Below are 13,377 nucleotides of genomic sequence, written 5' to 3'. Positions count from 1 at the left end.
AATTAGATGAATTAGAATGGGATTACCAGAAGGATAAACTATGTAATTAGAGGGTTGGGCCTTTGAATTGGGTAATAACAGCTTAATCCCTGAGGGAGGTAGGAAGGCTAGAGATTGAGTAGCATGGCCAAAAATTCAATCAATCACACCTATGTAATGAAATCCCAATAAAATCCATGGACACTGAAGCTCAGGAGAACCCCTGGTTGCCAGCTCTTGAGTATTGCCACACAAGTGTCTGTTGAATAGAATGCCATCTAGGACTCCACAAAGACAGGACAATGGAAGCTTCAGGTAAGGCCCCTGTCAGACCTCACCCTGTGAGTCTCTCCCTTTGGATGATTCTAATTTCCTTTTGGTGTAATAAAAGTATAATCATAAATACAGCACTTTCCTAAGTTTGGTGAGTTAATTTAGTGAATCAAATGTGAAGAGATCATGGAAACCCCCAAATTTGTAGCCGGTTGCTCAGTAGTGAAGGTGGCCTGGGGAACCTCAAACTTGCAGCTGGCGTCTGGAGTGTGGACAGTCTCATAGAGGAGTGTGTCCTTAACTTGAGAGGTTTGGCTCAACCCCAGGTGGTTGGTGTAAGAAGGTCAGGGCAGGGGCAAAATAAACTGACTGGTTTCTCTCTTCATTCCTTCTATGACATCAGCTTTGAAAGGCAGTGGTTTAGTTCTGGGCTTGAATTCTTCCTGTATTCAGCCCAAACTGCCTAGATGTGCCCATACCATATTTACCTTTGCATCTATTAGGTATTATGGAGTATCACTGAACTGCAGAAAATCAGTTCTCAAAAAGAGAACTGTCATGAATGTCAAGAATATTGAATTTTAAAACTAAGGAAGTAACATAGCAGTAGCTTAATTTGATTTGGGATTATATTACTTCTGTGGCAGATAAAAACCACAAACTCCTTAGTTTTAGGCAAACATCTAAAATAGCAATGTGAACACTCTGCTGAAAGGTCTTAACTTCACAATAAAAATTGTGCCAGCTTTGAAACAATTTTATCTTCTTGCCAGCATAATTCATAACCCTCAATCTAAGAGCAAAACACCAAATTACTTTTAAACCAAATTTTTCTTTAGGACTACATTTTTTATAAATAAAATTTTTATAAAGAACCTAAATTCTTATAGAGAACTCTACTTGTTTGTGGACTACAGTCCTGACTTGCTAAGTAAGCTAATTTCTTTTCTTTTCTTTTTTTTTTTTTTTTTTTTTTTTTGAGACGGAGTCTCACTCTGTCGCCCAGGCTAGAGTGCAGTGGTGCGATCTCGGCTCACTCTCACTGCAACCTCCGCCTCCAGGGTTCAAGCAATTCTTTGCCTCAGCCTCCCAGGTAGCTGGGATTACAGTCACATAACACCATATCCGGCTAATTTTTTTGTATTTTTAGTAGAGACAGGGTTACTCCATCTTGGACAGGCTGGTCTCAAACTCCTGACCTCGTGATCCACCCGCCTTGGCCTTCCAAAGTGCTGGGATTATAGGTGTGAGCCACCACGCCCAGCCAAGCTAAGTTACTTTCATGGATGATTATTTCAATTAGTTATATTTTCTATTTCTATGTATCCATTTTTCTCCTATAGAAAAACGAGAGCTTTCTGTGACCCTCAGAAAACCAATTTTTTTGTACAGAACTTACACAAATAATTATTAAGCTGATTGCCAAAATTAGTGAGTTTTCCAGCATATAAACATTCATATGCTCAATTCCAGACATCCCTCTCATCAAGCACTCTTATTTTATATACAAGTATTCCCAAACATCATTAACACAAAATTCATTGCTCTAACAAAATTTTGGCAAAAGTAAAATAGTGACTTCTTGACAAGTTCCTAGAACTGAGGTGTCATTATTGATGTGAGCAGGCAAGGGCCAAGTCTGTACTCCAGGGAATTTAAGGATTCTTCTCAAATGTTACCCCCTATTATGGGTTTCTGCCAGGAAAACCTGATAGTGAGAGTGGTGTCTGATTCGCAGGCTGGGAGGTCCTTTAAATCTAAATAGGCAAGACAGGAGTGAGGAGCTAGGTTGTGATGTCTGAGTTGCTGGGGTACATCAGGCCAAAACAGATGCAGGGATCCCAACCTGGTGGTGACTATACGGCTATGATGGGGTTCTACTGGCTCCATTACATCCGGCACAGAGGACTGGTCAGTGGTAGTTTTTCAGTCACAGCCCCAAAACTATCTTATAAACTTACACTCTTCTGCATCCTTGGTTTCAGATGGTGCCACTTTGCATCTTATCCTGATCCCACATTTCTCACTGATCAGCTCATGTGTCCCAAATTGCTGATCCATCATTTTTTACCCCACACTCACAGCTTTGGGTCAACTCACTCTAAACACTGTTCTGATGATAGCCACACAACAACTCAGAATTAGGGCTAAAATCGAATCAGTAAAATTCAAATGTACCACTTTGGTAGTTTCCAGACATCTTGATGTTGAATGTTTTATATTTATCTAACCCTTTCAAACCACTTACTGTGTGCTGGGCACCATATTAAGTACTTTACAAATATTAATTCAGAACAGCCCACGATTTAGTTTTATAAGAATTATTGCTAATTTGCAGATGAAACAAGTGAAGTGTAAATAGATTAAGTAACATGTCCAATGTCTGCCACATGGCAAGTGGCAGAATTGAAATTCAAACCCAGGCAACTGAAACCCAGAATTCAGAATTGCTTTGCTCTGCTACATCATCACCCAGGACTTTGAGAGATTGGGCTCTCCCAAGGCAAGACACTGTACTCAATTTGTTATTTCAGCAATAATAACTCATCTTACATATCATTTGACAATTTTTAGAACACTATTATAAACATCATTATGCCAAGTAAATAATGTTTTATTTGATATAACATGATTCAATATTTCTATTTAAAAATTTATAAAAGTACAAACAATCACAGATCAACAGTTTTTGGTGTCTGAGAAATTTTACAGGTGGTCATTTAAATTACCTCAAAGTTTGGTCTCTCCCCTGAGTCCTACTTTCTAAAGAAGGGGAACAAATATTCCTAAAGCCACAAAATCTACCAGAAGCAGAGGTTGAATTCAAATTTAGGTATCCATAATCCAAAGCCTCTGATCTTTGATAAAAGAGGTCCTAATAATCTTTCAAATGAATTGTTTATTTCACTTTATCATTCAACTTTAAGTAAAGATGGCAATTATCTTTTATAATAGCATTGAATAGGCTCTTCATCTATGTTGTATAGAGAGACACATGCTTTACAGGAGGAAATGGCTTTCTCTTGTTTGCTGACTTTTAAGAGGTCTGATGGCACATCTCTGCCACTTAGGAATTGGGGGCCATTAATCTAGAATCTAAAACCTAACACATTGGTAGTGAAATGGCTATCATACTCATCTGATAAGCAAAGTAAGCCAAATCTAAATTTTCATAGAACAACACTAATGTTGATAAATGTTAAGAAAAGGCTATGTTTTCCATTTCTTTCTTTTTTTTTTTTCTTTTTTTTTTTTAACTTTTTTTGAGACGGAGTCTCGCTCTGTCACCCAGGCTGGAGTGCAGTGGCACGACCTCGGCTCACTGCAACATCCTCCTCCTGGGTTCAAGCGATTCTCCTGCCTCTGCTTCCCAGGTAGCTGGGATTACAGGCGTCCGCAACCATGCCCAGATAATTTTTGTATTTTTAGTGGAGACGGGGTTTCACTATGCTGGCCAGGCTGGTCTCGAACTCCTGACCTCAAGTGATCCACCTGTCTTGGCCTCCCAAAGTGCTGGGATTACAGGCATGAGCCACCGCGCCCGGCCCTATTTTTACTTTTGATGCATCTTTTCATATTCCCATTTATCGCAGTTGTCTTGTGATCATTTCTGTAGATGAAATAGCAGTGAATTTGCCACTAAAATGGTATGCCTTGTGAGTATTCACGCCACTGGGAAGAAAGGCATTCAGCTTTCTGGTATTCAGCTTGTGTGAACTTCTGAACACGATTACTGTGACACTGATGTATTCGGGACTATTGTGTTTGTATTACTAAAGAGTCACTTTAAAATACAATATTCCCTTTAAGAGGCTCTCAGGCAAAATAAGGACTAAAGATGCCTAAGAAAAAGAGTTAAGTGTCTAGAAAACAAGATTAGCCTTCTTTGCTTGATCTTTGGGAAAGAGAATTGAGCTGAAATGTTTCAGTGCAGACAGCTATCAAGAATTTCACTTTTTCTTTGCCTTTACTAACTCAAGGAGCAAAGGCAACAGAGATTTCTTCTTTCCTTGTCTCACTGTTTTATTTTATTGCTACCCTTGTAAGTAACCTAACATAAACGTAATTGGTAGATCCAGTACCTAACACAGCTTGATAGCAGCTCAGCAGAAAATGCCCTAGATTCTACCCTAGAAGTATTCAATAAAATGCGTCCTCATGATTAGCTACAGGTGACATTTTATCTACTTCCTCTGTGTACAGAAATGTGGAAAATAAAATAGAATAGTCATTTAAAAGACAGACACATCACATTCACATATTTTGCTGTTTGATTTATCACATAGCGTGGATACTGATGGCAGGCACACTGTGTTTCCAAACAGTTACAGGAAGAATTAAGGGCCAATATTAAAACTATATCTACTTTTGCAATCCAGTGGTTTTCTCTTGAAAACAAGGCATAGTTGATGCTTTTGTTTAAAATTCATTTTCTTTGGGATAAGACCCTCATATCTTATTTTAGAATATTTATTTAAAATCAATATGAAAAATCAATAGCAAACTCAATGCCCAATCTTTTTGAATGAAAAAGTCACGGCTATTTATGGATTATATAGTATATTCTACAAGCACAAACTAGCGTCCTAGCACAGAATATAAAATTTTAAATTAATTGGCTATAAAAGGAATACTGATAGGTAAATTAATTTTCTGAATTTTCTGTCATTTTCTAATCACAAATAAACCTGTTCTTAAACGTCATATAGATTTTATTATTATTATATTTCTCAACTCAGGTTTGCGAGTTGGATTTAACTTGTCCAGGCAAATGGGAAGGTTGGTATATTTCTTTAGCATGTTCTATTGTGTCAGGTATGTTTTCTCTTCTTGGATAAATTCATAATAAACAGCATGGTCTCCCGCAATAATGAAACTCACATTATGAGAGTATGAACAGAGTTTTGATTTCCTGCTTTACCAGCTTGAGAGGCCAAAAAGATCACAGTTCTTTTGCTAATTACATTAATGTGAACCTACATGTCCTGGGATAATCCCATTTACTTGAGAATGTTGATCATATAATTCAGGCATTTCTGCTCCTGAAGTAGAGGTATTGTCAGAATTCAGGAGCATCATCTTGATGCTGGAGGACAGCACAGTGTCATGAGATGCTGGTTGCTTATTTTTGAACAGGTGTTGCCAAGCTGGAGACTCCAAGGCTGACCAATAAGAAGTCCAGCTTTACGTATCACTACCAACAGCATGGATGCATCAGAGGAATGTCCTGAAAATATCATTGCCACGGAAGCTTGATGTGCAAGGCAGTACTGGTTCCAAATACCACAGGGAGGAAGATCTGGAGCAAGAACCACCATTGCATGCAAAGAGTATTGCATGTGGCTCCTGCTGACTGCTCTGCAAGTCTCATCATCTTACTACTGATCTAGCAAGGCCTGTTGAAGGTAACTCTGAGAGAAGGGAAAGGTAAGCAAATCTCCTTGATCCTCCTTTTCCAGTGTTACATCCAGCTATAGTCATTCCATACTTTTAGATACCTGAATTCCTACTTTTACACTAAAAAAAATTATTTGTGCATGCCTGTTAAGCACAAAGCATTGGGCAAGCAGATTAGAAATTGAACACAGAGAGATTTTTGTCTTCAGGAATATTGATCCCACAAGCAGCCCTTCCCCACAACAACCTAGGCTTTGGTATTGTGCCTGGTTGTCAGCTTCAGGTCTGTATCAGGATGAGATGCCCCATGAGAAAATCTTAAACTTTCCTGCTTACGCATCTCTATTGGTATTACCTCAGAAGGAAGAGGAAATGGGATCTTGATCTTTTCTTTTCACAGGGAGACAATTTCTGTGCTTTTTTGCAATGTTTCCCAGCTTTTCCCAGCAAATCTTGAGTTGTTCTGTACACCAGGAAGTAGCTGGAGTGAAGAAATCGCAACCTTTATCAACTTCCAAAATTTCTTGCTTTGGGCTGACTGATTACAGCTATAACAACAACAACAACAACAACAACAACAACAACAGCAGCAGCAGCAGTAGCAGCAATAACTTAAAATAAAGTGATCTTATTTTAAATTTTTAAAATGAAATACCAGGTGGATAGCAAATATTTCTTTCAGAAAGGCTATTCCTGCTCTCTTTCCACCTCAATTTTGTCAAGAACATTCCAGAAGAAATGAAATTATGTCTATATTCATACTCCTTCTACATTCATATGCTTTCATTTTCCTTAAACATAGTAACCATAACTGAAAATGTCAGCGAAAAGTCATGAACTCTATTTAGAAAATTTGCATGAATTTCCAATATAAATGTAAACCTATAAAAAAATCTATCTCTTTGGCCCAATTTTGTAATCGTATATATAAAATTTTTTCTTTAAATTTTATCTATTTAAGGATATATATTTAAACTCTAGCTTTTTCATTTGAAAATACTATTTATTGGGACATTTTCTGTTTTTCTGGAAATAGTTGTGTAAAAGTAATGCATTCGAAATTGAATTTTGTATACTTTCACAATTGTTGGGGCCATTTTGATAGTTCAGTCAGCAAAAACAAAATCAATCCATACAGGCAAAAAACTGTGAAAGATTGTGCTGACAGATAAAACATATAATTTTTAAGAATCTATGACTTTCTTCTCTATGTAAACTAAAAATAGCTGTTTCTCAAAATCTTTGGAAGGAGTAAGCAAAACTTGAAATAATCTCATAGTATGAGACGATAAAATAATTTCAAGGTTTACTAAAAGAGAGTTGAAAAACTAAAAATAAATAGTTTGTCATTACAGAAATATGGTTCATAACCCTTGCCAGAGAAGCAGCTGACTTCATGAGGGTGGGGCAGGATTGCACCTCAAGGATCTAGGATACACAGTCCCCTCCAGTTCCCAGCAGTTGATTTAGGAGAGAATCATAGTTTCTATTTAAACCATAGAAGTATAAAAAACCTAACACACATTATCTTCAGGAAAAATAGGTCCATGCACCCTGCACTCATTCTTCTGAGGATTCCAGGGTTCCTAACTCTCCCCTTTTTTCTAAAGCATCAATGGGATGCTTTCAGTTGGTCATAGACATTTTCTGGCATGGTCTATCTTAAAAATGGATCAATGGGCTATTCTTACAAATTTAATTTCTGGTGAGGCTCTCTGCTACTTTTGCTTTATTTCGTATATTTAAACTCACTGCTAATTTCATTTCTAAAAATCATTCTGCTCTAAAATGATGCATGTGAAAGCCTCTGATATACTCAATAGAAAGTGGATAAAATATTCTAAGCGTAAGGATAAGATAATCAGCTTTACAATTTACAAGAGTATGTTAACAGCACTGTGGCGACTGGTTTGCAACCTGGACTCAGGATGACCAATACTGATGCTATTTGTAATAGTATAAAGGTCAGGGCCTGAACTAAGATGCTTACTATGAATAGAGAGAACAGGGGAGAAATTCAAGAGTGATTTCTGTAGAAGTACCAGAATTTGGTTGCTTAAATATATGGAATGAAGAGATAAAGCTGGGAGGAAGATAGCTCCCGGTTTTCTATTTGTTGAACTTGATAGGAAAGACATTAAAAAAGGGAGACAATGTGAGGAGAAGAGCAGGGAGAAGACAATAACAACTGGAAAAATCAAGAAAGAGACAAGAAATATGCAAGCTAAAGACAGGACTGGAAATGCTGGTACTGAAGCTAGCAGGGTACATGCTATTTAAAATCATGGAGGCTGATGGAATCACCCTGGAAGGGTCAACAGAGGCATGTAGCAGTGTCAAAGCTTGGAACCAAGCTGAGCTGCTCCTAGCATGCACATATGTCCGAGCATCTTTGAAGTGAAATGGCGTGGAACAGGTCTATCGTGGGCCTACTGGTAACAAGAAACACAAAGAACACAGCAAAGTCCCTGATCTAAGGTAACATCATATCCTAGAGGCGGTTTTCAGCTCTGCTGACATCTGTTCCTTAGACCATCCTCAGACCATCCTCAGACCAGGCTCTGTGGACTTCTGCCATCCCTGCTCAGTACATAAATGTGACTAGGAAGAAGAAAGGGTCTAGAGGGAGTAGACAGAGGATTAGAGGGCTGTGGCCTCAATGTCGACAAAGAGCGAAAATGAGAGACTGGCCACACTGAAAGTGAAAGTGTGGGAGGCTGTAGTCTGAGCGAACCATATCAAAGACATAAGCATTGAGAGCCATAATGGATGCATTTGAATGCAAAGTCCATAGTCTGGTCTTCAGATGGAATGACTAAAGCTGAAGAGAGAGGAAATGCATTTGATTTGAAGAGATCAGGGAACTGAAAGTCAAAATGTGAGTTGCTTATCCGCATAAACATTTAAATGATGTAGCTAATGCAGAGTTAAAGACGAAGTAGTGCATTGGCTATGCAAAGTTATCAATTAATTGGGTATGCAAAGTGATCGATTAGCATGGACTTCCTTAAGAAACAGTATAGGTTAGTGAGAAAAAGAAATGTGGCTAAATAGTGTGGGCTGTACTGCACGGGAGGGAGAATAATGGTCTAGAACTGTGCTCTGCACCGTGGTGGCCACCAGCTTCACGTGGCTATTGAATACTTGAAACGTAGCAAGTCTGAATTGAGATGGGCTGTAACTAAAAATATATACCAGATATTTAAGACTTAGTACAATTAAAAAGACTTCAAAATAAGTATCCAATTAGTAATTTTATATTGATTTCAGGTTAAAATGAAAACATTTTGGATCTATTGGATACAATGAAATATACTATTAAAATTAATTTCACCTGCTGCTTTTTATTTTTCTTTAAGATGGCTACTAGAACATTTAAAATTTTCTCTGTGGCTCATGTCTGTGGCTTACATTATATTTCTATGCACAGGGCTGGTCTAGAAATTTAAATGATTCCAGATAATCACACTTTGTTCTTTCTTCCTACTGAGCACTGGTACATACAAACCCCAGAGCTATTCATTTTTTATAGTTTTGATATGTAGCCTTATGATACAGTAACAAAAATAAAGTTATTAAAAGTACATGAGTGTGGCCGGGTATGGTGGCTCATGCCTGTAATCCCAGCACTTTGGGAGGCCAAGGCGGGTGGATCACCTGAGGTCGGGAGTTTGAGATCAGCCTGGCCAACATGGAGAAACCCCGTCTCTACTGAAAATACAAAATGAGCCAGGCATGGTGGCACATGCCTGTAATTCCAGCTACTCTGGAGGCTGAGGCAGAAGAATCACTTGAACCCAGGAGGCAGAGGTTGCCACGACCCGAGATTGCGCCATTGCACTCCAGCCAGGGGAACAAGAGCGAAACTCTGTCTCAAAAACAAAACAAAACAAACAAACAAAAAAAGTACATGGGTGCTAGCTAGGACAAAATACTAAGGATACACTTTGTTCCCACTTCTTGCCTGATTCTGGGCATGGATTGGCGTGGGATTACACAGTTGGATGGTGAAACTATAATTGACACTACTCTAATGACCCCAGTTCCCTGTCTGTCCCTTACTTCCCTGACTATGTTCTCATGCAGATTCTTTCTTACCTGGAAGGAGGATGTCAAGTTGGGTCATAGCTTATGTTATAGGTAATTTTACGTATTAACTTAAGATAAAAATTTAAAACGTTAAAATTTTAAATAATACATCTTACTAAACATATAGCCTGCAATGTAAAGTGATATAATAGAATTAATGTATCAGAGATTTAGGACGTCAGCCAATTTTAAGCTGCGACCTCCAATACATCTAGTGTTTTAAAATAACTCTCTTAACCATTAGTCATGGTTCATATACACAAAGAATAAAACAGCGCTCTCTTTTTAATCACACAAACTCATTTTTTCTTTACATGTATTTTCCTCTATTAAAAACAAAAATATGGTGTCTAAAAATAATTTCATGGAATTTTTTCATTGAAGCAGTCACCTTTTTCTTTGTGGTGACAATCTTTACAGACACTGTAATAAAGCACATTGAAAAAAAAAAAAAAAACCTGCACAGGAAACGACCAAGAAAATAAAAAGGCAGTCTATGGAATGGGAGAATACATTTGCCAATTATCTGATAAGAAGTCAATCTCCACAATATAAATGGAAGTCAGACAACTCAATAGCCAAAAAGAAAAAAACAAAAACAAAAACCCTCCAAATAACTCAATTAAAAATGGGCAAAGGACCCAAATAGACATTTTTTCAAAGAAGATACATAAATGGCCAACAGGCATATGAAAAAATGCTTAGCATCACTAATCACCAGAATTGCAAATTAAAACCACAATGAGATATCACCTCACACCTATCAGCATGGCTACTATAAAAAAGAAAAAAGGTTACAAGTGTTGGCAAAAATGTGGAGATAAGGAAATCCTTGTATACTGTTGTTGGGAATATGAATTAGTCCAACTGTTATAAAAAACAGTAAGAATATTCCTCAAAAAATAAAAAAATAGAATGATCATATAATCCAGTAATTGCATTTCTGGGTATATATCCAAAGGAAATGGGAATTAGTATGTTGAAGAGGCACTGCATTCCTGTGCTTGCTGCAGTATTACTCACAAAAGCCAAGATACGGAAGCAACCTAAGTGTCCATCAATGGACGAATGAATAATGAAAATGTGGCACACATACATAAGGGAATTATTCAGCCTTTTGTGACAACATGAATGAACCTGGAGGCCATTATGCTAAGCGAAATAAGTCGGGGGCAGAAAGACAAATACGGTATGATCTCACTTACATGTGGAATGTGGAAAAAGTCAAACTTACGGAAACTAAGAGTATTACAATGATTGCAAGGACTGGGGGATGAGAGAAATGGAGAGATGTCCATCACAGGAGACAAACTTTCAGTTATAAGATGAACAGGATGTATTCAGTAATCTGATTGTGATAACCGTTACACAATATATACTAAATAAAAAAGTCAAAAGAACATTTTTAAACGGAGGAAATTTAGTTTTTTGAAAAAATCTGAAATTCAGTATCTATATATTGATACACATGTATACACACATATAGTCCTCTTAATCAATACTTTTCTTTCCATTACCCTGACTTCACAAATAATTATCTGACTGTCCAAGTTTTCTTATTACATATTAAAATTGGGTCAGTTTTATCAAGCCAATTTTATCAAGCCATTAAAAGTAAATTTTCTGGTTTTAATTGTTTTTCACCCTGTTCTCTCAAGTAACCAACCTGATTAACGGATTCTTTCTCGGAAGCAATACATGATTATGGGTTAATATGTTACCTTGCCTGAGAACTGTATGTAATTTGATGACCTTCTGGTCATATGCCAACCTAGAAATTTTCAATTTTTAATTTTATTTAGCAGAAACTGTTTTTCCAAAGAAAAGTTAAGTGAATCTCTAATATAACACATGGACGCAGTGGGGGTTACCCCAGTTGAAGCACTGGGGCTCTGGAGTCCAGCCCTGTTAGCTTTGCCTTTTACTGTACACAGTGGCTGTAGAAGATGCTTAGCAGCACCCTGGCATTATGCAGAGTATGGTTGCTTTCAACACCCCTGCCTTAAAAGAAATGCTAAGCTTCTGTAGCACAGTGGGAATATTTGAGGGTTTATCAACCCCTCAATTCTCTCCACCTAGAGAGCGTCCTACTCTGCCTTTGACTGGAAGCACCCTTAACTTCCATTTTGTATGAATGTCTCATAAATATAATAGTAAATGTGATCATCAGGTGCTACCAAGTTCGTTATGATATATAAGGATTACTGAGGGCAAATAGGATTGCTGCTATAAAATAGTCACAGAACTCAATATCAAAGACTCAAATGATTATCTACACTTGGGAAGTGTTTGACAAGCCATTAATGAAGAATCGCCTGGAGAATCTGTTTAAAATGCAGAGTTAGTTAGAATGGGTCTGGGTTGGGGCATCAGATCCAAAACTTCTTTTTTGAGACGGAGTCTCACTCTGTCGCCCAGGCTGCAGTGCACTGGCGCCATCTCGGCTCACTGCAAGCTCCGCCTCCCGAGTTCACGCCATTCTCCTGCCTCAGCCTCCTGAGTAGCTGGGACTACAGGCGCCCGCTGCCACGCCCGGCTAATTTTTTATATTTTTAGTAGAGACGGGGTTTCACCGTGTTAGCCAGGATGGTCTCCTGAGCTCCTGACCTCGTGATCCGCCCGCCTCGGCCTCCCAAAGTGCTGGGATTACAGGCGTGAGCCACTGCCCCCGGCCAGATCCAAAATTTCTAGCAAATTCCTAGATGATGCTCAGGCTGTTTGTTGGAGGACTACCCTTTGAGAATTGAGGTTGTACAGGCACCTCTTAGTACTGCCTTATACGTTCACTGATGGGTACTGCAACTCCACACAGATAGGACCAGCAAGCACTCAGAATTTTTGGCAATGAAGGTTTAGGTTATATTACCTGATATTGAATCCTGACCAGTTACAATGTTTTCTGAGAACAAAGCAAATGTGAAATACAGAGAGATGGAGGAAGTTATAAATAATAACCATGACCTCATAATGTTTTGCAGCTATCATGTCTCATTAATTTTTTATGATTTTGTAATATACAAATTTCTTGTTTTGACTTTATGTCTGCAATTTTATTTGAGGTGAGATTGGTAGATTACAATCAAGTAAGGATTGTGGCTAAAGTATAAGATGAATAATTGAAAACCATGAAACATAAACTCTTACATTTTGCAAACTAGAATTATAGTTTCAATTTGACATCATGTTTAATAGAATTACACAGGGGCAGCAATCATCATGAATTGTAAGGAACAAGAAAGTATAATCGAATTCGCATTTATAATAGAATGTGGCACTCAGAAGACTTGAGGGATAGTGATACATTTAATAGTTCTTGGCATAACCATTCAGAGTGGTTACAGTCTGTACTGTATACTAGTCTACGTAAATGGAAAAAAAAGTAATAAAAACAGCTTACTCTAGAACTTTCCCAAGGGTCAGATTAGCTTTATAAAATATTGATTGAAGCATAGATGGATTTGTATATAATGTGTATGTAGTCTTTTCTGGAATATCATAACATAATTTTGGAGAGTTAATCCTTAGATTATTAATTTCATTATTTTGTTTTATGTTAGATCATACCATAGAAGGTAAACAGAATGTAATGAATACCCATTTGCCATTACTTAGCTTCAATATTTATAAACATTCTGCTAT

General features: G+C 37.7%; 1 long non-coding RNA gene across 1 annotated transcript in view; it reads left to right on the top strand.

Annotated features, from left to right (window-relative positions):
• LOC134761317 (uncharacterized) overlaps window positions 1-6,292 on the top strand; it is a 60,487-nt gene extending 54,195 nt beyond the window's left edge. Inside the window, exons 2-3 of the long non-coding RNA XR_010139822.1 lie at window positions 5,389-5,679; window positions 6,050-6,292. This is a non-coding gene — a long non-coding RNA (uncharacterized LOC134761317). The remainder of the gene's footprint in view (window positions 1-5,388; window positions 5,680-6,049) is intronic.
• The last annotated feature ends 7,085 nt before the right edge of the window (window positions 6,293-13,377 follow it).

This window comes from Pongo abelii, chromosome 3 (genome assembly GCF_028885655.2).
Source record: "Pongo abelii isolate AG06213 chromosome 3, NHGRI_mPonAbe1-v2.0_pri, whole genome shotgun sequence".
In the NCBI taxonomy this organism is placed as follows: domain Eukaryota; kingdom Metazoa; phylum Chordata; class Mammalia; order Primates; family Hominidae; genus Pongo; species Pongo abelii.
The sequence above is the reverse complement of the archived record's forward strand: the minus strand, read 5'-3'. Positions and strand labels throughout refer to the sequence as shown.